Consider the following 26,078-nt stretch of genomic DNA (forward strand, 5'->3'; position numbering starts at 1 on the left):
CCATCTTTGGGAATATTCAGCATTTCTATGTTTACAGTCATGGGCAGCTCTGTGTGACCCTGCTGAGCAGGGAGTTGGAGCAGACAATCTCCAGAAGTTTCTTCTCATCTCCACCACTGATTCTGAGACACAGAGCTCAAGGTCCTCAGGAGATGCAGGGCTGGGCTGAGCCCTCTGCAGGGGTGTGACTTGTGCACAAATGCAGCTACATTTGGCATGGAACAGCACTGTGTGATCACATCTCCTTTGCTGTAAGAATGTAAAATGGCTTAATAATTCTTCTCCTGCTGTTTTGGATTAATTGCTATCTTTATGCTATGTGTTTTCTTTGCTTGCTTCCTCCTTTCACCTTCCCAGCTGTCTCCTCAGAGCAAACTTCCGTGACTCTTATTGTTCTGCTTGTTTTCATTCTCCTTCTTGGGTAAATGTTTGGTGGGTTTTTTTAAGTGTGGTTTCCTAAAGCTCTGCAAAATGCTCTTTCCCTGCTGCATTTTAAAGTATTAGTTGCAAAAGAAAGGGCAAGGAGCTTTAATTCAGGTGCATGTCTTCCTTTATCTGCTTTTCTTTTAAAAAGTGACTAAAGCCACTGATAAATAATGCTAATTTTTGCTGCCATCTGTGGATGCAGGACCAAGCTGTTTCAGAGCAGCGTTTTTAGTGCTCTGTCTGTTCAGGGAGGGAAGGAAAAAGGCTCTTTGCTTTAGCAGCAATAACCTATCTCCCACAAGTTGTAGTCTGTGCTCCCATCTACCACTAAAACCCAAAGCAAACAAAGATTCGTGCAGAGACAGGAAACCTTTTGGGTGTAATTGCTGGGAGGTCTTTGCTTTCAGGATTTTTGGGTTCACCCAGAAAGGCAGCCGAGCAGGGCTGCGGTTCACTGGGGTGGATTTATGATGAGCTCTCACTGGGCTTTAATTGGACGTTTTTGGCAGCTCTGGGAGTTTCAAACCCCCTCTGCAAGAGTCTCCTGGCCATGCTGAGTGAAAATGTCCCAGGGAAAGAGGGAGGGAGGGAAGGGCTGGTGCGTGGTGGAGGCACAGCTGAGCTACGCCCTGACGACAGCCCTGCCTCCAGGCTCCTTTATTTTGGCCTCGAGCCTTAGTTTACATAATCCTGCCCTGATCCCTCATCTTCTGCATGGATCAGCCTTAGAAGACCCTCCAGTTTGACCAGATCAAACTGGGAATCAGGTCTCTCCCATCACCTGAGCCAAGAAGTGCTGGTGTTGGTAGAATCAGGTGGCTTTGGCTGGATCAGAAGACCTCACCAGTGCCAGGACTTGATTTTGGGCCTCATTTGGAGGCTGGAAAAAAGAAGTCAAACCTTGAACATGGTCTGGAGACCTGTGAAACAGGTGTGGCTCCTGGAGCCTGTGTATTGAATAGGTGCAACCCTACGTGGGGGAGGTCTCACCTGCAGAGTCCAGGTGGCTTTTTCTCATGTGTTTATCTCTGAGTTGTGTTGAGTTTCCCAAACCAGAACTGGACTGTGATTTAGACCAGTTTTCCAAACCAGAAGTGGACTGTGATTTAGGGTCAGTTTCCCAAACCAGAACTGGACTGTGATTTAGAGCCAGTTTCCCAAACCAGAACTGGACTGTGATTTAGAGCCAGTTTCCCAAACCAGAACAGGACTGTGATTTAGGATCAGTTTTCCAAACGAAAACTGGACTGTGATTTAGGATCAGTTTCCCAAACCAGAACTGGACTGTGATTTAGGATCAGTTTCCCAAACCAGAATTGGACTGTGATTTAGGATCAGGTCTTTAGGGAAGCTTGTCACAGTGATGTGTAATAGCATAATAAAACCCTAACTGCTTCACTTTAATGTGTCAAATGACTCATTTACAGTGTCATCTGGGAGAGATGAGGCTCTATGAGATAAGTAAGACTTGCATGGAGAGGGAATATTGAGTAATGGACCCACAGCTATAATTGGAGGAGGAATAGATCTTCCATTTCAGATCTGAGGAAGTGGTTTATCTGCCCAGTCTGTAAGTGGATGATTCTTCTCTCAGCTTCCTCCACATATTCCCCACTTCCTCTGTGTAATATTCCTGTTATTTATAACTGCTGCATTGAATCCTAGAGGCAGATGCTGCCTGCATTTCTGTATTATATAGAAGTTGAGGTCCAACAGGTTGGTGGATAATCCTGACCTTCTGGGAGCAAAGAATTTATATGGAAGCAGGGAAAACATTTATGTCCCTATAACTAACCCCTTTTTCTCTATATTTATCATGTCTGAATATAGAGCAGCCCTGTCCATCTTTTCCCATCCCATAGGAAGCCAGGGAAGTGGCAGACAGACATACAAAGGATTATTATATTTGATCAGGCTTGGAAATGGGCTGGAGATAAAGCCCTTGGTGTTTACTGGACCATTAAACATTTATTATCATCTCTCCAGCGTGCTGGTGGTGCTGTAAATAACAGCTGTGACAAAAGAGTGGGGTCAGCAGTTGCCTTTTGCACCGATGTTCGTAAATGCAGAAGCAGGTCCTGGGATTTTGAAGAGCTTGGCTGGGGGGAGCATCTGCCCTGATGCCATGGAGAAAAGGGGCAGATGAGCCAGCAAGCCAGAGCTCCTCCTTATCACAAGGAAACGCTGAAATCGTAGGAAGTGGGAGAATTAAAACAACAATGAAAAAAAAAGATTAGGGCCAGAGTTAGGAGTTAATTTATCCCTGCCCTTCCTAACAAAAATACTTAATGCACTCGGATCAGAACAGCTTTTGGATCTGGATTTAATTAGGTGGAAGGAGAGTTCGGGCCTCTCTCTCCCCAGCTCAGCCATGATCCACGAGGCATTTCCATCATCAGACTTTTATTTCCCTTTCCCCCTCCTTGCCAGGATTTTGCAGGGAGAGGAGAAGCGTCGCCGCAGGGCTGGAACTCGGCTCACGGGGCCTGAGCTGCAGCACCTGGTTGGATGGTGAGGCTTTTGAAAGGGGGAATATGAAGGGATTACTCTATTGCTGGGAGGCCACAGCCTGGTGATTCCTACCACAGGCAATCCTTCTGAAGTCAATGAGATTGGAAAGCGTGTAAATCAGTATGGAATTTAGTGTTTTCCTGGAAAAGTGGGGGGGGATATTTGTTTTACTTGCATATAAATTACTTCTAATAAGGCTCCACAGACACGACGATCCTTCTCATCACTCTGTTGCTCCTTCCAGTCCCAGAGTCACTCTTGCTGCCCTCTCATTTTTAAATAATTTTGCCAAAAAAGCCTCCTGCGTGGGAATTCTGTGTGGTTGGGAAGCGTTGCTGGGAATGACTCAGGCGGGAGCGAGTCCTTGTGCGCTTGGGACCTGCGGTGTGAGCAGAGAAAGGAGACAGGCTTGTTTTCACACTCTCTCATTTTGTCTCTCTGACATGCTTCTGTTCCACCATTCAGATGCCATCAGGCTGAGGGATAATTAGAGGGAGCCTGTTTTGCTGCAGAGCCGGATTGGGAATCCGCATGGCCGCGAGCAGGCTGGGTTATTTCTTGGGGAATGCAGAGTGGTGGAGTGGGTGTCCAGGGAGCACTGCTGCACCACCAGGAGAAGATGCTCTGCTGCTCCTTCCCTGTGCCTGCAGAAAGTATCTCCTTTCTCCAACTTAAATCCATAGACACACAGAATGGTTTGGGTTGGAAGGGATCTTTGAGACGGTTTAGTTCCAAGATGAGTTGCAGGGACACCTTCAACTAAACCAGCTTGCTCCACTCCCCATCCAGCCTGGCCTTGGGCACTTCCAGGGATGTTGGATGTGAGGATATTGGTTTTTTCAGTGGTGCTCTCTAGCCTGGCAGTCTCCATCAGCTTCACCAAAATGTTTAAGGGATACCTGGAAGCTGCTGTTGGAGCTCTCAGGCATCGGTTCTGCTGCTGCCTTTGCTGTGCCTGGGTGGTTTGGGTGCTCATTCTGTGTGAGGCTTTAATACCCTAATAAAACATTAGAACAAAGAGGATTTCTCTTGCTCTGTTGAGGAGGCCATTGAATTTTGCCAGATATTCCCACAGTACAGGTGGTTTCAGCTGTTTTAGACTCACCTTAAAAAATGCACCTTGCCTGTCTGTGCTTTGCACAGCACGTGGAAGATGTAACCAACTTGAAAATGAGATCTAAAACTGGAGGAGTCCTACAGAAAGTAACTGAGGAGCCAAATACAAATAACTGAGGAGAGAACCAAGTCCCATAAAGCTGGTTGCCAAGGGAATAATTCACTTGTCTCTCCCCCAGCCTGGTGAAATACTGTTTTCCTGTCTTGCCAACATGCCCACAGCTCCAGAGGAGCCACTCTCACTCCTGTAGATCCTTTAACTGATACATTCCTAATTCCATCCTGGGGCTGTTTTCATGAGCAGAGGAGCCTTTGAAGGCACCTTTCCCTGTTCCAGGCCTCCAGAAGGGTTTGTGCTGTCCAGAGGTTTGTCCTCTCTTCCCACTGGTGCTGTCTGGCCTGATGAGTACCTGGCTCCTGCCCACAAACTTTCACTTTTCTCTCCAAAAATAAGGGCATTTTTAAGTCTTGCAGTCCAGATTTGGATGTAAAATCTTGCAGAAAATGAGATCATTCCAGCTTCAGGCCAAGTGGTGTGTGTTCTTTGGTGTCCTCTCTGCAAAACAGAACAATTTAAGACTCTTTTTTTTGTTGTTGTTAAATAACTGCTCCTGTATTAACAGGCTGTGTAAACTTGGGTTATTCCCTGAAATACCAGCTGTGGTCTTCAGTCTTCTCCTTGACCATCTCCCTATCTTCTGCAAGCTGGTTTTCCTCCACCTGAGCTTGGAATACTTGGATAAACTTATTTTATATGAGGACTACATTAATGTCTGGGACAGTCTCAGTTTAATGGGACAGTCCCAGTCATAAACAACAGAACCCAAGCATTTGGGGCAGAAAAAGGCTGTTTGATCTTGGCACAAGGCACTCACTGGGTGTTCCTCTCTTCCAGGGCGCTTTGAGGATAATCATCAGCCTTAACAAGGATTGATTGTGTGCTCCTCATCCTCCTGGTTTGGTTTTAATCGGAAAAAGCTTTGGCTGTCGCGTCGGGGAGGCGAAGAGGTGAATGAACGTCCCTTTCAAGGTACAGTAGAGGCATGGATGAGATATTTGGAGCTTGGGGCTGGTGCTGGTGTAGCTTTTGGAGGTTCCAGGGTGTACAGGTTCCTCATGGATTCACATCCCTCAATCCTACATGGAGAAATCTGCACTCCATCGTTCCCTCGTTCAATCCTAATGTGTGCAGTCTTCTTAGTGTAGGCTTTGTTTTGGTGCAAACTTGGATAAAACCAGTGTTTTGTCTTCATTTGCCTTTAAGAATCTTTCATTTTTGAAACTTCTGGGTTGTGTCATGAGCAGAGCTTGGGCATCAATATTTGCACTATTTTGAAGAGAATTTTTAATAAATTTCTTTTTGTTGTCTATACAAACCAGTATTAGACCGAAATATATTCTTACCTTGGTGCAGATGGGCACAAATTCTTGCATGAATGATTTATAAAGGAGCGGGAAAGAAAAAGCCCAGAGTCTTTTGGAGGAAAGGAAGGCCATGGAGTAAGAAGGAAGGTTCCAGAGTAAGAAGCGTTACTCAGGACATTGGTGAATTAAAACCCAACATCCATCAGGGAGTTTGTGGGAAGTTTTTCTGGTCAAAGTCCTTCCCGTGGTCTGACCTGTGGAAAAGATTGAAGAATGCTTTTAAAAATTAAAAATAAAAACCCTACTGTAAGATTTCTTGTTGGGTGTTTCGAAGGACTCGTTCCAACCGAAGTGGATTCAGTGCTGGGATGGTGCTGCTGGAGTAGCAAAGGGAGATGTGCCAGTGAAACCTGGGGATTTGTATCAACAAGATCTTTTCCTAAAGCATCTCTTGTTGCTGTGGCTTTCACAGGTTCACCCTGTCTGGAGAAGTAGTTTGTATTTGTGGTTTGATATTTCCTTAAAGCCTCCACACAAGGTCCAGCTGACACTGCCTGCTTCACAAACATAACCAATTTATGGTTTCCTATAAAAATTCTTTGAACTCATTGGAAATCTGACTTGATACCACAGTGCCAAACTGAAGCCAATCCTAACTTTAAGGGTTGGCTAAATCCTTCCCTTGGAATCTGTGTGATATTTAGCAGTGAGTTTCAGATCTGTTTGTGTGTGTTCCTCTCTGTACTTCACTGAATTTCATGTTGTGTTTTGCCACCTGTATTTTTAAATTGGTTTTTAAAATTTTTTTTCTTGCTCACTTTTTGAATTGGGGAAAACTCCTCTTGTGGTCAACAGCTGAATGAATCCCAGTAATTAGGGTTGTCCTGTGCAGGGCCAGGAGCTGGACTTGGATTATCCTTGTGTGTCCCTTCCAACTCATGGTATTCTGTGATTATAATTTACTGAGAAGTGGCCAACTGTCCTAGGAGAAAGACTTTGTCTTTGGTGCCTGCTTTCTCCATAGCTGATCCCAGAAAAGGATTAAATTCAATGAGACTAAAGTCTCAGAAGTAATTAATTTATGATGCTCAGCATGAACATTAATAGACTAAACTCCATTTACTTTTAATTTTTTGCTAGTATAAGAAAAGGATTTTTTAGAGAAGCAAGAGCTTGGACGTACCTGTCAGGTGTTTGGGGTTGGAATTCAGTGGCCAGCTGGAATCCTGAAGCTGCTGGGATTGGCAGGATGTGCCTGGAGCCTGATCATTGTGGCCACTGCTGTGAGTGGCCAGGTGAAATGGTCCCAAAAAAATTGTTTGTGTGCGAGTGGTTTCTCTTGCATGATGAAGTGGATGTGGATGTGACTCTGTTGGCTGAAATGAAATAGTCCTCAGCACCTTCCTTTTAAAATTTGGATTAAAACAGCAGCTTCTTCAACAGAGTCCTTTTGCAATAAGACAGCAAAGTCCACCCTGAGGTCCTGGGACTTGTTCAGCTGCCTCAAGTAGTGTGGGATTCTCAGTGGGATTCACACATGGAATCCATCATACCCAGAGCCTCTTGACTCCTGTGGGCTACTGGAAAGACATTTTAGGCTGAGTGTTTTTTCTCTGTGTAAAATGGGGGTTGTGAAGCAGCTCATGGGAGCTGGAAGGGCTTGTGCACCCATTTCTGCTTGTGTTTCAATATCCATCACTTCCTGATTGGTGTCACAGGGTCAGAGCATTCAGATTTGGATTATGTGGGGGAAAAGTGATGCATGAAGCCTATACAAAGCTGCCCACTCAGATTTCTGGGCTTTGTTTGCACGGGTCACATTCACTTGTCACAAGTTACTGTCTTCTTTTTGTCAGCTCTTTCAGCAATGTCACACATTTATTCCAGCTCAGGCAGAGTAGCAGTAGTTCTGGCAGAGCAGGGAGCCTGTGTTTGCAGAGCACAGGTGAGAAGACTTCTGAATTTAAATCTGAAAAGTTGATTACATCCTAAAATGTTCTTCTTGTGCGATTGGAAACCTTGGGTTCCTGCACATCATTGTGCTCCCAGCTCTGGTGGCACCTCTGAGCAGAGAGCATTTGTTCTCAAATCAAAATTGGCTTAAAATGCATTACTGGAGGAAGGGAAGGAGGGTCAGAGGTAGGAACAGACCCACTACCAGACAGGTGCTATCTGTCCCAGAGGGTATGAGTGGAAACTGTAAAATATTTGGTTGGAAAGGTTCTTTAAAGGTCATCTCATTCCACCCCCTGCCATGGGCAGGAACACCTTCCGCCATTCCAGGCTGCTCCAAGCCCTGTCCAGCCTGGCCTTGAACACCTCCAGGGGATCCAGGGGCAGCCACAGCTGCTCTGGGCACCCTGTGCCAGAGCCTCACTGCTCTCATAGTCAAGAAATTCCTTCTAAAATCTGGGTTCACCCATTTTTTTTTTCCATCATAATTATTTTCATGATCCCAGCAGGTTTACAGGAAGGGTAGGGGGAAGCATTCCTGATGCCGTGCAAAACCTGGAACAGGAATGTGGGCAGGATCATCTTCTCCAGGTCCTTAGACCACCAGCCCCGAATTAAGCTCACAGAAATAGTTTTATTTGGGAAAATCAAGTGCTTTGTTCAGAAATGCTGGGATTTCTTTGGAAATTCAGCTTTCAAAATGTGCAGAGAAGCCACCTCTGCTCCCGGCAGCGGGTCGGAAGCTGGGTTTTTTGGGATTGCTGCCAAGAAACATTTCTTGGAAACCCTTCTGTGTGCAGTGTGAACAGCAGGACAGGAGGTCTGGGTTTGAACTCAGGATGATAAAACCAGGGAGGTTTTGGCAGGGCTGTGTTCAGATGCCTCATTCTTGGCCTTTCTCCTTGGGGTGTACAGGCAAACTCCTGCCCAGGCTGGCTCAGAAACTTCCATCTGACTTTGTAGCAAAACTGAATTTTCCACTGACTAAGAAAGTTTTTCAGATTAAAACAGCTCTCTGATTTTTTGGATGCATTTCTCCAACTCATTGATCACACCCAGTCTGTATTTTTGAATGAAACTAGTGCTGAACCTTCCCTGCAGGGGCAAGAATTTTCATAAAATCATGAAATGGCTTGGATTGGAAGGGACCTTAGAAACCATCTGCTTCCAACACAGGGACATCCTCCACTAGACCAGGTTGCTCCAAACCCTATCCAGCCTGATGGGGTTTGAAATCATCCCCTGATTTTGTGATTCTTTGAAAATGGATGAAGCTGTAGCCTGGAGTATCAATTACTTCATGACCAAGGTCAAACTTTCCCCTTTTTTTTTTTTCTCTGTATGGGCTCCCCATTGCTCTCTCTGAATCCCTTCTTTCTGTTTTTTTAGGAAACTATAAAATTTATGTGGAGAAGGAAGGAAAATCTCTTCCTTACTGCAAGGGCCAGGTCAGCATCTTTTTTTTTTTAAATCCCTATGAGAGCAATTTGTCAGAAAACCTTGTGGGAAGCACAGAGCTTGAGCCTAGTGGAGGCAGGCTGAGCTTGAACACTCCCTTGATTGGATCTGGTATCACCAGCAGGAACAGAAATCTTTTTATCAGTGACTTTACAGGATTAGAAGAAGAATTTCCCAAAGGATGGGCTTCTTCCCTAAGTTTCATTCTCCAAGGAGGCCCTGAGAAAAGCAGATCCACTGGGAAGTTGGTAGCTCCAGACAAGTAGGTGCATGCACTGGTGTGCATTCTCACCTGTAGGTACACAGAGAGCTTTCCCAAATTGCCCAGAACCTGAGAAAATGGAGATAAAATCAAAAAGGCAATTGCAGTTAATTACACTTCCAAGGCAACTGGAGATTGGTTGGAATCCTGTGGGATTTCTGAGGCCTCCCAGTGCAATTTCAGGTGCGGTGTGGGCAGGAAGGTTTGGTGTCTGTGGTTGGAGATGTCTCGGTTGTGATTGTCACCTCCGGCTGTTGGGCTCTGCGTGGCACAGATATCACCACCAAAATACAGCTATTGCCTCATGGCAAATTCTTCACAGAAATTTTGAGTTTCAATTTTAAAAAAATTAAAAAAAAAAAGAATGAAAACAAGCATTTTGTGCATGACTGAACTTTGTTGTCCTTTTTCCACCTACATGCTTTCCCATTTCTTCCCATCCTCACCAAAACCTGGCCTGAATTTTGTGTTTTGGGCAGTGGGAAAAAGCCACAAAATAAGACAGTTAATGTCTTATTTTCTATGATGTGAGCTTGGAAAATTAAAGGATGAGCCTAACTTTTAACTCCAGAAGAACCAAAGTCTTGAGGGATTCAGCGGTGGGAGTCACAAAATACGTTAAGCTGTATGGGACAATATTTCCTGCTGTGCCCTTCTGTTCCTGAGGGAATTTGGGTCAAAAAATGCTCTGCTAACTTCAGAATTTTGCTTGACCCAACCTTTGAGTCTCCAAACACATTGTAACCACGTCTCATCCAACTCATTATTGCCTGAATTTGCAGTTTTTGGGAGGTCCATGTGAGTATTTATTCAGGCCCAGACTTTACCAGTAGCAGAAACACATGATATTTTTAAAAAAAATAACACAGACTTGTTTTTATTCCCTTAAGATGGCAAATCTTTCTTCAAAGAATCATGAATTAAACAAGACAGTGCCTCACAGTGGGTATTAAGGAAAAAAATAATAATTTTTAAAAAGCCTTTGGAATGGTCTTTCCCTCTGGCATCTTCACTCAGGTTCTGCAATCAGTAATTCAAAGGAGGTTTTGTGGGGAGGCGAGATGCAGGAGTTGATATGACTTCCCCAAGGGTGAGAACTTTGAGAGCAGGGACCTGAGCATTAATCTCTCTAATTCCAGCTCAGCACTTCACTGTGAGATCATTACTTTGTGTGATTAATCCGTGCAATGCCTCCAAAGCCTCTAAAACCATAATGCTGCACACATATTGAGGAATGTTGCTGCCACTTGGAGTATTTGGGAGTCTCTTGCCATCCCTGGCACCTTTTTGCTTCAACTTTGAACGCAAGGAAGCATTCCCTGGCCTTGGTTGGTCTTTCTCTGTTCTAATAATCTGGGCTGATGCAGTCTTCTTGGAGGAATTCTGTTTTCAATGGGGACAAAGAGTTCCCAGTGCAGAATTCAGCTGAAATTCATTTGGTAAGTACAGGTTCAACAGCAGCAATGACAGCACCATTCAGGGTTTTCTTGCAGTGATGAGTAACATCTTGTGTTCTTAAAACTCATTTCCTATAGACAGGAGAGCAGTAACAGGACACAGTCTGTGTTCACAGGCCCCTCCATCCCAAATAACCTTCAGAACCTCCCAGCATTTCCAGCAGCATTTCAGAAACTTCAAAATCCTCAAATCTTCCAAATTCTGTGAAAACTGAGTAGCAATGGGGGGGCTGAGTGAAGAGACCTTGCGACTTCCCAGACTTGATGCAAATTCTGCAGTCTAAATTTACCTCTTAGGTAATCCATGTCTGATTGTTAGGACGTTGCCAACTGAGGTCATGGTATTACCAAAGCCCTGAGTGTGATGCTGGGCAGTCACTTCGCCCTTCCGCTGCCTTAACCCCACTTTTATGTAGGATGACTTCATCCCCCTTCTCTCAGAGGCACGTGCTGCCTCTTTCACATTGGCAGATTTACCAGCAGCACCTCACACATCTCAAACTCTTTGTGATTCCCGTCGAGCCCTGGGAGTATCTGATGCATCACGTTGCAAAGTGTGAAATTGAAGATTCAGCCCCACTTTGATGCTTTGGCTCTGTGAGCAGCAGAACTAATGTGGCTCAGCATACTAATGAGGGAGGTGTTTGTTGTTCCGGGCCTGGCTGGTGCTGAGCTTCACCCTTGAAAAATTCCTGGGAGGATGGTCTTCCTCTCGGGATGGGTCTCGTGGAGTCCTTGGCAAACAACTGGCATGGCAGTGGCAGGGGAAAAAGCCCAACTTTCAAGGAAATAGCTCCAAAATCATTAGAGTTTATAAAATTATTTAAATTAATTTTTAATTTAAAAGTCTTACAGATTCTTATTAAAATATTTTATTTAAATATTCGTATTATAAAATATAATATTGAAATTATTAAAAATTATTCATTTATAAAAGACCTTAAGGAAGGTAGGAGGAGGGATTGAAGTGAAAATTGTTGCTTTTCATGGAGAGAAAGTGAGAGTGAAACTAAGGAGAGGCCTAAGCCCACAGGTCACCACAAGGATAAAATTAAGATGCCAACAGCTTTTGGCATCGCTGGGGACGTGAAAAATGTTGTTTTCATTTTGGAGAAGCCCTTCTCCAGCACTGTCTTATTTGGGTCACTGATAGCTGTTCATATTAATTGGAAAGGAACCAAAAGGAGTGAAAGTGTCGCTTTTAACCTTGTCTAGGCTTGGTGGAGAAGCACTTAGAATTAAAAGCTGGTGGTGGTGGTACCTGGAAATACTGACTGGAGAAGGTTTCCTTGAGATAAAAACTCTTTGTGAAGACAGGACTTCCAAATTCCATGTGTTTTTCAGGTGCCACATCCTTTGGGCTTTGCTGGGAGAGAGGAATCCTTTACACTGCTCACATTTGTCATCTGGGCAGTTGAAATTCTCTAGAAGAGGGTGGGGGATTATTTGGGAGAATTTTGCTTGCAAGGATGGCTTCCCCAGGAGGGGAGAATGCCATGGACTGAGGGCTTGGAATGCCGTGGACTGAGGGCTTGTGCATGAGGGTGTGGTGGTTTCTGGGAATTTTTGAGATTCCCTGGAGGCTGGTCAGGTTGGAGACCCAAACCTCTGAATTATGTGTAATGTAATAGCTGAGTTAATGAAAAATCACAGAATTATTTGGGTTGGAAAAGATCTCCAAGATTATTGAGTCCAACCCATTCCCACCTTGTCACCCAGACCTGAGCACCAAGTGCCATGTCCAGTCATTCCTTGAACACCTCCAGGGATGGATCTCCACCACCTCCCTGGGCAGCCACCTACAATGCTTAACAACCATTTCCATGGAGAAATTCCTTAAAATGAGACGGTCTCCTGAATATCTGTCCTCTTGACTCAGCTGGAGAGCCTCCAAAAGCCAAGATGGTTTTGGTTTAGGTTCCCTTAGCAATGAAATGTGCATCAAAAATCACAAACACACAAATCCTGCTTGGTTTGCTTGTCCTCTCCACGTCCAGCTTTTATATCCCTGGGATGAAAAGAAAAGAAAAATTAAATTCCACCAAGAAAAACGAACCACACAGTCCAGAACTCAGAGCAGCACCTTGACACGGCATTGCTGCAGGAACCCAAAGAGTTTTCGGAGCCTGATTGGAAATTCCAACAGCAAACCAGGACTGTTGGCAACCAATTTCCAACTTGAAATCCTCCAGGAGCACAATGCACTACAATTATAGCAGCTTTCCCAGGTCAGGAAACAAGCCCAGCCACTGCTGTATTCCTGTGTGTGATATTTCTGACACACAATGTTATCTTGGGGATTGTTGCGTCGGCTTTTATGTGGCGTAGAGAGGGTGGGGCAGAGGTTAATTGGTCATGTTAATGGTTTTCATGTTCCTAATTTAGGCTCTCGGTGCTGTCCTTGGGTTTGGAGGGAGTTACAGGAATTATTCATTCTATTGTGGTGCTGTCACATCTGTGGTGTGGGGAGATGGCTCCAGTTACAGCCCAGATGACTGAAAAAGCTCATTCAGTCAAGTTTTAGGGTTTTCTCCTGTTGATACCATGTTGGAAAGTCCTGAGAATCCTCATGGATGGACTTGATCTGAAACCAGACCTGTCTGGACAGACCAACACCAGGTGGGCTTCAGCTACTCACTATTTGTTCAAACCCATCTCTGGTAAAATGTCTTTAATTCTCCCAAAATGTGTCTCTTTGGACGTGTTCTGGAAATGCAGTGGAAACTAGTGCAGAGTTCATGGCTTTGTGGTTACAGGGCTTTTTTTTCCTTCATAGAATTACAGAATTATATAATTGTTTGGGATGGAAAATGCCTCTAAGATCATTGAAGCCCTTAACCCAGCACTGCCAAGGCCACCACTAACCCATGTCCCCAAGTGCCACATCCACTTGGCTTTTAAATCCCTCCAAGAGTGGTGAATCCATCACTGCCCTGGGCAGCTCTACCAGGGCTGGACAACCCTTTCCATGGGGAAATATTCCCTCATATCCAATTTAAACCTCCCCTGGTGCAACTTGAGGTCATTTCCTCTTGTCCTCAAAATATAAAAAAGCCCCAGAAATTAAAACCCCAAACCGCTGCAACACCCAAACCCTCAACTTGTTTTGTTTAGTGACCATTCCTAAAATAGTTCTGTTCACCAAAGCTATGGAAATAGGCACCTAATGCATTGGTTGAGGGGGACAGCTCAATGAAAAATTAAAAAAGATTTTTTTTTTTTTTATTCTGCTGGTGAAAGCAGGAGAATCAGCAGGGAAGTTAAAATTTTGGAGTCTTCAGCTTCCTAATGGCTCAAAATGTATCTTTTTACAGCTCAATGAAAAATTTAAAAAAATTGGCTTTTTAAATTTTTTTTATTCTTGTGTCTGGTGAAAGCAGAAAAATCAGTGAGGAAGTTAAAATTTTGGAGTCTTCAGCTTCCTAATGGCTCAAAATGTATCTTTTTGCATGAATTTAAAGTTAACAAGTGTTCCAGGCCAGGTTGGACAGGGCTTGGAGCACCCTGGGATAGTGGAAGTGTCCCTGCCCATGGCAGGGGGTGGGACCAGATGATCTTTAAGGTCCAGTCCAACCCAAACCACTCTGTGATTCACAAAAGATATTAAATACCTGTCTCTTTTCTAGAAGCTGAAATCTCACAGCCATCATGGGTTGGTTGCAGAAGAAACACACACAACCATTCTGCCAGGGGATCAAACTTCCCTTTTATTTATGATGTGCTCCTCTCACACATAAAAAGCTTATTTGCTAAACACCATTTGCTTTTCTCCAGCCAGACTGACATGACTGCATGCAGGAAGCACCAGAGGGATGGCTTCATTTTATAAAAATATTAAAAAAAAACACTTCAGAGAGAGCTCTTCGTGTTGTACTTCCTCTGTTCAGGACTCCAAGTCTTTCACAAAACTGAGCAGAATCCCACGGGGCCACAGCCATCCCAGGGTGGTGGATTGAATGACTTAAGTATCTTTTTCTGGTCTGATTTGTGACTGTAGCTTTAATTTATTGCCTCCTCTGTGAACCACAGATATGTTTGTTATTTGCAATTACATGGTAAAAAAAAAAAAAAAAAAAAAAAGGAAAAAAAGAGCTTTATTTGGGTTTTTAAGTCATTCTTGTTCTTTGCAGTGGCATTTGTTGCAGTGAAATCCTTTTATGAGGCTCGTGGGGAGAGCTGGATTGAAATAGTTTCTCAAAGGCAGAATGTGACAGACAGCAGCTCAAGGAAGGGACAGGTTGGATATTAGGAAAATTCCTTCATGGAGAGGGGATCTTAAAGCCCTGTGGATGTGGCACAGCTGGGGGAACAGTGAACCCAATGACCTCAGAGGGCTTTTCCAGCCTTGATGGTTCTCTGGTCCTAAGCATAAAAATGAAGTTTTTATCCCTTTGTGGGGCCAGAGTAGTGCAGCATTCACCCAAGTCAATTTTACACATGGACTATTTGGATTATTCTTTTTATTTTTTACTGTAGAAACTCACCTACCTGAAATTCAAACAGCCACAGGAGCTGAACTTCAGTTTCTCTTTCAAAAAATTGTCCCCATGCCAGGCACCTCATTGTCTGATGTTTATGGTCACCATATTCACATACCTTGAGTCAGCAACATCCTCCTTGTCACTTAACACAACTTTAAAATGTTCATGCTGAAATTTCTCATGTGTGTAGTAGTTTTGCTGTTTTACTTGACTGAATATGAACATTTTGCATTTTTAGAGCAGGGAGAAACTTGTGGTTCAGATCCAGGGATTAGTGATAAAATATTTTGGGGAAAAAAAATAGCTTTCATATTGGTTTCAAATCCATCAGTCCCTTAAAAAAGCAGAAAAAGAAGATGCCCAGAGAAGCTGTGGCTGCTCCTGGATCCCTGGAAGTGTCCAAGGCCAGGCTGGACAGGGCTTGGAGCCACCTGGGCTAGTGGAAGGTGTCCCTGCCCATGGCAGGGGTGGAACTGGATGGATTTTAAGGTTCTTCCCATGCAAAAAATTCTGGGATTCTTGTAGTATTCTGTTCCAAAGGACACAGTTACCAACCTTGCTGTTCAGCTGTGCTGGTTTTGGGAGGCTCTGCTGTCTGGATTCCAGTCTGTTGTGAAAAGCCATCTCATCCACAATGTGGTGGAGTTGTAGACCCAGTGCATGGAGCAACCAGGCGTGAAAAAAATGAGATTGCTCATAAATATTTTACTATATTTTTAAAAACGTTGCCCAGTAATTGCTTTGCTATCATTACCTTCTGCCTGCATGAAAATAACATATGCCAGCATGAACCCCAGTGGCAATGGGGAAGGATTGAGTGGGAGAAAATGAGATTATCTCTTGATCAGTATTTTATCAGCTCAATAATAATATTTTGATTAGAAGAAGTAGTGCACTGTCCCTCAAAGAGACACAAGCTTCTTGTGATTTCTGTGTCACCAGAGTTGTTTGAGGAGAGTTGAATCCCACATGGCTTAAAAACACCAAACCACTAAGACCAAAGGATCATCTTTTAACAACTCTGTCATCCGCTTTGAATCCTTTCCATTTCTCCAGCCTGAGTGCCTGGAAGGAAACTGGAGCTCTTCCCTAAGAGGTGTTGCTGCCTGCTCTGGACACCTTCCCTGTAGGAGAGGAGAGCTTGTGAGCAGGGGCACATCAAAGGCCCTTGAGTCAGGGGATTATCAGCCCCCGAGGTCAGGGGGGTCTCAGGGCTGCTCCTGTTTCCATTTGTCCTGGCCATGGGCATGAGGTGGCTCCAGTTACAGAATCACAGAGTGCCTTGGATGGGAAAGAACCTTCAAAACCGTCCAGTTCCAACCCCCTGTCAAGGTCAGGAACACCTTCCACTGTCCCAGGTTGCTACAACCCCATCCAGCCTGGCCTTGGGCATTCCAGGGATCCAGGGGCAGCCACAGCTGTGCCAGGGCTCACCACCCTCCCAGGGAGGAATTTCTTCCCAACCTCCCATCCGTCCCTGCCCTCTGGCAATGGGAGCCATTCCCTGTGTCCAGTCCCTCCATTCCTTGTCCCCAGTCCCTCTCCAGCTCTCCTGGAGCCCCTTTAAGCCCTGGAAGGGGCTCTGAGCTCTCCCTGCAGCCTTTTCCAGGTGGGCACCCCCAGCTCTCCCAGCCTGGCTCCAGAGCAGAGGAGCTCCAGCCCTTGGAGCATCTCCATGGCCTTTTCTGGACCTGCTTTAACAGATCTATGTCTTTCTTCTGCTGGAGAGCCCAGAAAATGCCATTGATCAGCCTTGGCACAACCCTGCAATTCTTGGCTTTGGGATCTGGCTGGAATTACTGAGCTCAGCCCAGGCTCCCTTTCCTCACGCTGCTGGGAAATGAGGAATAACCCAGCTGCATCCCAGGAGTTCTGCAGGTGCAGAAGGTGGTCAGTGGGAGCTGCAGGGTGCAGGTCCTTTGTATGTCCCTGTCCTTCCCTGGGCACACTCCCCACACTCCCTGCCTGCTGTAAATCACTCCCTTGTGGTGTTGAGAGCTTCTCTCCATCCCATGGCTCAGGAGGCAGCAGTTCCTGATGGATACAGCACAGCAGATCATGGCACTGTGCCACCAGCCCCACCAGTGACCTCAGCAAAGCCCCTCTCTCTGCTCCTGATGCTTAAAATCCAGGATAAAAGGCAGTATCTCATAAAAAGGAAGGTCTGAAGGTGATGCTTGCACGTAGCTCTCTTTGTTGTAGGTGTCTGTACTCTCCTTCTCATCCTCGGAAATCTAAAGGCTCAGCAAAGAACTGCAGTGCACAGGGCTTGTGGCAGTGTGCAGTTAATCACCAGGCTACATCCAAAGAAAAAAAAGAGAAACCCTTTGCTCATAAAAAGGGCAGAAAAGGGATCAAATTTTTTGCATAAATCAAGAGATCTTTACAGCAGCGCGGTGCCATTGCTGGGAAAATTCATGGGGACCTCAAAGATGAGCACCATAGGGTTGTATTTTAAAAACCCCACAGTTTATCTCTTATTTTGGATGTTGGAGAAAATTGTGTGGGCAGAAGTAGTGGTAGAGTCTCAGCACTTGTATCAGGGAAGCTGCTGATGGGTTTCACCAAATATTTTCATGGTGATTTGAGATTGTGGAGGAGATAAATGATAGAGCTCTCCAAAATGCCTGGAGGTTCCTTGTGAAGTGTAGCAAACTGGATTTCTGAGCTTTGAGGGTGCAGCCATGGAGGAGTTACCAGAAAGACAGAGATAAATCCAGGATTACTGCTGGGATGTTTGCTGATAGTAAGGCTTTGAGGGTGCAGCCATGGGGGAGTTACCAGAAAGACAAAGAGATAAATCCAGGATTACTGCTGGGATGTTTGCTGATAGTAAATATACCCATGAGATGTGCAACAGAAAAACCCTGAGTGCCAGTGCTGGGTACGGTGCAAATACCCACAAATTGGTTAAAAAAATCCCCAAACCCTCAGTGCTTAAAATGAATAATTCTTCAGGGAGAGGTGGAGATGCCAAAACTGGGAGGAGCTTTGATAGGCAGCATTGAAAAGCCTTTTCCTGAGTGGGAGGCTGGAAGGATGGATCCTGTAGGTTGGAAATGCTGCCTTTCCTATTGCCCCCCTCATTCCCTTTTTTACTGGGCCATATTTATTATTTCACACGGGTTATAATTCCTCATTGGTGCACGGGGGTGTGGGAGGGGGAAGGAAATTATACTTTCTTTGCAGGACTTTGGGAAGAGCTGCAGAGTAAAGGTTTGGCTCTAAGAGCTCAGTAGAAATGCCACGCTTCCGAGCAAATTCCTGCAGGTGAAGTAACCTGAAACCTGGCATTTGGGGTGTGGCAGAGGAAGATTGCAACCTGTCCAGTTTTGCCTTGTAACACACCGTGGAAAAGGGCCTGACTGGGGTTTTTTTAAACACTCTTTTTGTCTTTTAGGCTTGTAATGGCTCGATGGTTTTGGGGCGCTCCCCAGCCGAAGGTGGCTGGGCTTTGTTTGCCTGCAGAACCCTGTTTCCCTTCACACAGTCACAATCAGGCAGGAAATGGGTTTCTTGTCCAGCCAGCCTGGTTTTCTCGACAGCAAAAGCTGCCTGGGTCCTGCTGGGAAGCTCTCCAGCTCTGCTCAGCCCCGTGCTTCTCCGTGCAATTCCTCCAGAGCAGCATCCAGCCCAAGCTCGGCATCACCTGGCTCTGCACAATGCTCCTTGCAGATTTTCTACCTTTTACCTCAAAGGAAAAACACCCAAGCAGCTTTGCCTGTTCCTTTTTATGTCATTGTACAAAATGCAGCTGTCACACCCACCAGCTTCCTTTTAGGTTTTACCCAGCTCTGGGCTCTGGGTGCCTTGAATAAAGGGATTTATGCCTGGACATGGCTTTTCTCCTGGCATGACCAGACTCTCAATGTGACATTCAGAGCTGTAAAACACTCCCTGACAATAGCTTGTGTTGTTCAAAAAGCAGCATAAATAATCGAGGGGGGGGTTTTTTGGAGGTTTCTTTTTTTTTTTTATTGTGAGAAGAATAACATCTCTAGGCTGGCTGGGGAGGCAAAGGGCAGGCACTGTTGGAATGTTGAGGGGAAACTCAGGAAGGGGTGACTTGGAAAAGGGGAACTTGAGGTTGTTTTCTACAAGATTTTTAACATCATGGCGTTGGGCTACCTCTCAAACAAGGTGTTGGAACACCTCTGTAAAAAGGAACAAGCTCTGTTCCTTTTTATACATGTTTTTATACAGAATAAAATAATTCCAGGTTTCTGTGTGTTTGCAGGGACCTTGTGGCTCTGCACAACTCCTGACAGGAGGGGACAGCCAGGGAGGGGTCGGGCTGTGCTCCCAGGGAACAGGGACAGGAGGAGAGGGAACGGCCTCAGGCTGGGACAGGGGAGGCTTAAATTGGATATTTTTGCATGGAAAGGGTTGTCCAGCCCTGGCACAGCTGCCCAGGGTACTGGTGGAGTCCCCATCCCTGGAGGGATTTAAAAGCCATGTGCATGTGGCACTTAGGGACATGATTTAGTGGCCTTGCAGTGCTGGGAGAATGGTTGGATTCAGTGCTCTTGGAGGGATTTTCCAACTTTTTGATTCTGTGATTGTGCCCAGGGCTTTATCCATCTTGAAAACCTCCAGGGATGAAAATTGCTCGAGCTCTGGGCATCCAGCTTGACTGACCTCATGGTGGAAAAGCTTCTCCCTGCACCTTGAACATCTCCATTCATCTTCTGCCCATCACCTCCTGTCCCCCCTCTCTGTGAGAGCCGGGCTCTCCCTTCTCCCCATTGTCCTTGGAGATGCTGGAAAGCTGCTCAGTCCCCTTCCTCACCTGCTGCTGGTAGCCAAATATGCCCAAAGAGACAAATATTTGTGTTTGTGCGCCCACCACATACCTCAAATTAAAATTAGGAAAATAAATTTTTTGAAGAAGTTACCAAAAAGATTCATTAGCAATTCAGTGACATTTCTTCCTGGTTCATTAGCCCACTTATCTGGTGACTTGCCTCTTCTGAAACTTTCCCAGAAAACTATTTATTTTTTTTAATTTTTCTTCAGTCTTTACATTCCCCGCTGTCAGTACCTAAGAGGTGACGTGATCCCAGCATTATTTTGTCAATTAGGCATCTTTTTGGTGCTGTGACCTGAATACAGGGCAGAGAAACTGCTGATTTAATCCTCTTCAATACGATTTTTATCTTCTTTCTTATAATTCTTTTTTTAAAAATCAAGAATTTCACCACCAAACCAGCTTCTTTTTTGTTGATTTCTCCAATACTATAAATAAAGTGAAACAAAATAAAATAAAGCACTGAATAAATGTATTTTTTATAATGAACATGCAGAGAGAAAAGCTTTTGTGCACCCTTTAGACACAACCTGATCCCAACCTCATCTATTAAAATTTTATATTTATAAAAAAAATCTTACTTAAATATGCTTATTTTAGAAAATGTTCTTAAAATGAGCTTAAACTGGGGGAAAAAAAAAATCCCTCATGCAGTAGTTGTGGCCATGCCCAGAGTCTGCCCAGCACGTGCCGTGGGTATGAATGAGCACCAACAGTTTTGTCTCGGGGCTGGATTAGGCACAGTTGCTACTGGAAACTGCACAGCCCGGCTCAGGGAGGCTGTTCCTCTCCAAAACAGAGTCCCTGCCCATGGCAGGGGGTTGGAATTGGAGGATCTTTGGGGTCCCTTCTGACCCAAACCCTTCTGTGATGCTGTGGAAGCAGCAGCGAGGTTGGGGAGCTCACCGGGTGTGAGGACGTTCCCCATCCAGCATCCCTAAATGTCACTCACTGGGTTTTGACCTCCAACAGCATCCAGGGGAGGCTTTTCCTTCTGGGATTTGCTTTGAGCTGCAATGTTCTTGCCTTCACTTCTTAAAAAAAAAAGAAGAAGAAAGTAATTTTTCAGGATTCAAACCCCACAAAGTCTGGGTTTTTGCACGGTTTGGGTTTGAGCCCCGCCGCTTGCAGGGGCAGTTGTCAGTCCCAGAGCAGCGACAGTGGCTTGGTTTTGAGATGTAAAACAAAAGCTTTTGTGCAGCAGGGGTGATGTGTGCTGCTTTCTGCTGTCAGAAGGGAAGCTGAGCCCTGTGCTCAGCCCTTTCCTCTCCCCTGGCCTTCCTGCAAGCCCATTGAGGTGGCCCCTGTCAATCAGCAGTGCTTTCAGAATGAGTGTGTGGGACAAAGCTCCAAAAAGTGTCTGTGTCAGCTCAGGAGCGCTGCCTGCTCTGCTGGCTTTGGGGGTGTGCAGAGCTGCCCACGTGCAGTCAGTTCTGCACTGTCATTTTTGCCTGTTGGAGGAGTTGGGCTCAATAATCCTCCTGGGTCCCTTCCAGCTCAGGACATTCTGTGGTTTTAATCTGGGATCTCTGATCTGTAGCAGAGCTCAGTAATTTTCTTATCCTGGATCCCATTCATTCTTTCTAGACTAGGTCTAATAAAGCCAGCTTTGAGCTGCAGAAGGGACAGGGTGGTGTGACATCCCTTCCAGAAACACTGGGAGCTCCATGGATGGTCTCTGCACAGGGGATGTGGCATTTTAGTACTTAAAGCGACTTAAAGAGGGAGAGTGATTTTTTTATACAGGCAGACAGTGATAGGACAAAGGGGAGGATGGTTTTAAAATAGAAGAGGAAAGATTTAGATTAGATTTTAAATGGAAATTGTCTATTGTGAGGCCCTGGCACAGGGTGCCAAGAGAAGCTGTGGCTGCCCCATCCCTGGGGGTGTCCAAGGCCAGGTTGGATGAGGCTTGGAGCACCTTGGGATGGTGGAAGGAGTCCCTGCCCGTGGCAGGGCATTGGAATGAGATGATCTTTCAGGTGCCTTCCATCCCAAACCGTTCCATGATTCTCTAACACCTTTTGCTGCAGGGAGATCTCCCCTCCCTGTGCTGACCTGCCCTTTGCAGGCTTAGAAAAGCACAGTCAGGTTTTATTTCACCCTGACAGCATATTTTAAAACCAGGCTGACAGAGCAGTGGACCTGAGAACAGAAAAGATGCCGAGGCAGTGGTGATTATTTGGAATGCTAAAGCAGTATGGGGAACGCAAGGATGCGGAAACAGTAAGAATTTTATTGGGTTGGGTTGTTTGGATCACAAAAACTACTTTCTTTTAGGGTTTTTTTCATATATTTCCTCATATTTTTTGTCATTGACTGCTGTGCTTGAGTGAAACCCCCCCTGCCCTTGCCCTGGGAGGTGCTGCTGCTGTCAGTAGCTCTCAAGGCAGCTTTGCCACCAGGAGCAGCCTGTCCTCCCCTCTGTTGCCAGAGAAATCCTCAGCCCTCACAGAGCAATGACCTCCAGTTTATTCTTATATACCTGGAATTCTCCCTGGAGCTGTGTTGTGCAACAGGGAGCGTGATTCCACATGTGTTTTATGTAAGCCAGAGAGGATTTTGGGTGTTGTGTTGGAGAATCAAAGCCCTCTTTGGGGGAACCTGCAGTCTGACTATCCAGTTGGACAAGCTCAACTTTCCCTGCAATTTAAATAGACTCTGCCAGAATGTTAATTGTGCCAGGCTCCAGAACTACCTTTTAACTCCTTAGGAGCATGTAGGGTTTCCACGCCACCCTCACTCTCCTGTTTAAATGGAAAACAGCAGCTTTGGATGTCTGTGTCCATCACCCCCTTATTCCCCTTTAAAGCTTTTACGGCTGCAGCGTGTCATTTGGGATACTCCAGGACATTTCTGCACAGCTCAAGAAGGTCCTTTCCTCCCCATCTGCTTCCCCACTGTGTGGAAGTGGGGATCTCCCTCAGAGCATAGTTTTTACCTTTATTCATCCCAGAAATTCCTCCGCTTTGAGGCCCATATTTGATACCCGTAATGTCTTGGCACTTCAATTCTGTTTATTTGTTCTCAGTTTATGGCACTTCCCTAACTAAATTCAACCAGAATAAACAGCATCCAGAGAGAGAAATTCCAGTTCATTGTGAATATCAACAGCACTGGAGAAACAGCTGTTCAGATCAGGGGCAAACTCACTCAAAAATCATTACCTTGTTTATTAGAAGGCAAGAAAGAGCTTCAGGTGCCAGAGATAGAGAAGGGATCATCTCCAGTTTGGTTTGTTGTGGTATTGTGGGAACACAGGTGCACTTAGCCCCAGCTGGAGCTGTGGCAAAACCTGTCCCCTGGAAATGCTGGAAGCTCTGCTGTTGATTTACATGGATGCAGAGTGCAACCCTGCCTGCTCACAGACTGTTACTATTTTACCATCTGTAAAAGTTTCTGCAGCAAAACCTTCCTTTGAATAGAGGAGGTTTAGGATAGCAAGGAAAACAGGCATAAATTAGGGCAAAACCATTTGGGTTTGTTCTTGCTGCAGGGCAATAGTGGGAAAAGAAAAAGAAAATTAACCTTTTTCCCAGGATACTGCCTTACCTGGAGCCCTGAGAGGTGGCAGATGGATTTCTTTGTTTTTCTTCACGCTTGTGAAGCATCCAGCATTTTTGGAGGAGCAGCTGTGTACCTCAAGAGTTAGATTTAGATGTCTCCTTGTAGCCTGGCATATTCCAGCTGCTGCTCCTGGTAGGGGGGACCTGTCACACACAGGATCTTCTGATGCTATCCTGGAACCTTTAAGGTTCCTGGGATGGTCTTTAAGGTCCCTTCCAACCCAAACCATTCTGTGATCCCATGTTGTTTGGGGTCTGAGTACTTGGCACCTTCACTGTTAATTATTTTTTTAGAGTTTAGGTAATTAATAATCTCAAACAGGGCCTGGTAGCTAAGGAAGAACAGAATATCTGTGTGGGAAGGCAGAGTCCTGGCTGGACGTTTGGCTTTCACTTGAGGGAAGGACGTGAGTGAATTTGAACCAAAAACGGGTGGGTTTAAATTTAATTTTAAAAAAACAACAAACTTTTTAAAGCAACATTTTGTATTTTAAACAAAGAATACAGAGCTATGGGCAGACTTCCAGAAAAGCGAAAAATTTGTTGTTGGAGTAGGGTCTTTACTGGTGAAACAAAACTGAAACCCCCAAAGGGAACCAAGACCTCTGGTGGCCTGAAGCCTGCAGGAGATCACCGTGATGGATTAAAGGGAAGCTCCACAGCTGCACACAACACCTGCCACCACAGCTCTGTCAGAGCTTTTCCATCCGTGGGGAGGTCTCGTCCATGACTTTTGGCTCCACTTTCCACCTCCAGGATGTCCAAAGGTTACAGAATTCCCGTGGTAGGATTCCCTGTGCGGAGTTGGAAGGATCCTGCTGCCCGTGTGATGAGTCCTGCGGGTTTAGTCCTGCTGTCCTCTCTATCCCCCCTCAAAAAAACATCAAAACCAGGAAAAAAATCAAGTCCTGGATCTCTTGCTGGTTTTGGGAATCTGGGTGGAGTAGACCAGAAGGTGGCTCCTCCAGGGCTGCAGCTCCAGGAATTTGCCCTGTAGCCCCTTTGGATTGTAAAAACACCCTCAGTGCTTCCACATGTGGGTTTGTGTCCCAATTCTCCTGATCCTTATGTCTGCAGGGTCCCCACAGACTTCAGTGGTGTTTGTGGGGCAGGGGGATTGTCAAAACTCTGAAATTCATCCAGCCTAAAAGCTACAACAGAGGCAACATGATTGTTTGGTGCAAAGTGCTGAGCAATCCACAGCAGGGAAGAGCCTGGTCCTGCAGGGTGTCCATCCCTTCCCTCTTTGGAGTTACCACAGGGACACCCCTCTCATGTGAGGGGGAGTTGTGTCCAAGTTTAGGTTGGATATTGGGAAAACTTCTTCATGGAAAGGGTTGTTCAGCCCTGGCACAGCTGCCCAGGGCACTGGTGGAGTCCCCATCCGTGGAAAAATTTAAAAGCCGTGTGGATGTGGCACTAGGGGACATGATGTAGTGGTGGCCTTGCAGTGCTGGGGGAATTGATGTTCTTAGAGGCCTTTTCCAACGTGAATAGTTCTATGATTCTATAAAGTTGAGTGGATTTATTCACAAACTTTACTTGGACAATGAATTTAGAGCCTGATGGTCAGGTCTGGAGATGAAGCTCTTTCATGAGCACACTGAAGTGGTGCAGTGACAGTGGCAGAAGTGAAACCCATTTTCATTTGGTCTCTGCTGCTCTGGTTTGGTTTTTTTGGGGTTTTTTTTGCTCATGTTTAGCTTTGTTAAAAGCCTTACCCTGCACTATCATCATCTGCTGAGGGTTTGTTTGAGGTTCAGCTGGAGCAGGATGGGGTTGGGGTGAGCAGGGGTGTGTAACGGGGTGTCCTGATCAGCACTGATAACAGATCTGGAGGTGCAGACACCTCACCCTCAGAAAGGGGACACCAAAAAGGGTTCTGAGGAACCCAGGTGTCAATGGCAGGCAGAAAGGAGCTGTTGCTTTTTGAGCTGCTGCAGCTCTGATCTTGTGTCCTGAAGGAGAGAGGCACAATATTCTAGCTACAACGATGTTGTATTTAAATCCACAGCTCAGAAATCCATCTGTGGGAGGAATGAAAAATATCCTGTTGCTGTCCAGTGCTATAACTTGCTGGAGCTTGATCCTTGGATTGCTTCCTGAATGGTCACTCCCTGTCCCAACTCCTTCACACACAAAAATCCCAGCTAGGACCACCACTTGACCCCTTCATTATGTGGATCTGCCTTAAAAGCAGATCCTGCTTGCTTTCAAGTGGATAAATCTCTGCCTGAGGCTTGGCAGGCTGTGGGCTGGGATCTGGTGGAATGATGGGCAGGAAAACCCAAGTGAAACCTCTCCCTGCAGGAACAGGGATGTTTCCATCACAGTGATTTGCACTGGTGAGCAGAGCAGGGAGTGGCAATGCAGGTGGGATGTGGGTTAGGGACAACCCATGTGTCCCTTGGTCAGACAGGAAATTCTGGAATTTGACGTTTGGCAAACAAAAGCGTGATGGGATTTATTTCCCAAAACTTTTAGGGGAACCACGCATCATAAAATCCTGGAATTGTTTGGGTTGGAAGGACCTTGAAGACACTTCCCACTACCCCAGGTTGCTCCAAAGCCCTGTCCAGCCTGGCCTTGGACACTTCCAGGGAACCAGGGGCAGCCACAGCTTCTCTGGGCACCCTGTTCCACTGCATTCATTCACTCCCAAAATGCACAGGACAC

The 26,078-nt window shown here is 45.6% G+C and overlaps 1 protein-coding gene across 1 annotated transcript in view; it reads left to right on the forward strand.

The window, feature by feature from the left end:
• PTPRA (protein tyrosine phosphatase receptor type A) overlaps positions 1–26,078 on the forward strand; it is a 118,723-nt gene that overhangs the window by 21,827 nt on the left and 70,818 nt on the right. The window contains exon 2 of the mRNA XM_041402958.1: positions 4,949–5,083. The gene's annotated coding sequence lies outside the window, so the exon portion shown is untranslated. The remainder of the gene's footprint in view (positions 1–4,948; positions 5,084–26,078) is intronic.

Source organism: Onychostruthus taczanowskii, unplaced genomic scaffold, assembly GCF_017590055.1.
Source record: "Onychostruthus taczanowskii isolate IOZ18803 unplaced genomic scaffold, ASM1759005v1 scaffold2, whole genome shotgun sequence".
In the NCBI taxonomy this organism is placed as follows: domain Eukaryota; kingdom Metazoa; phylum Chordata; class Aves; order Passeriformes; family Passeridae; genus Onychostruthus; species Onychostruthus taczanowskii.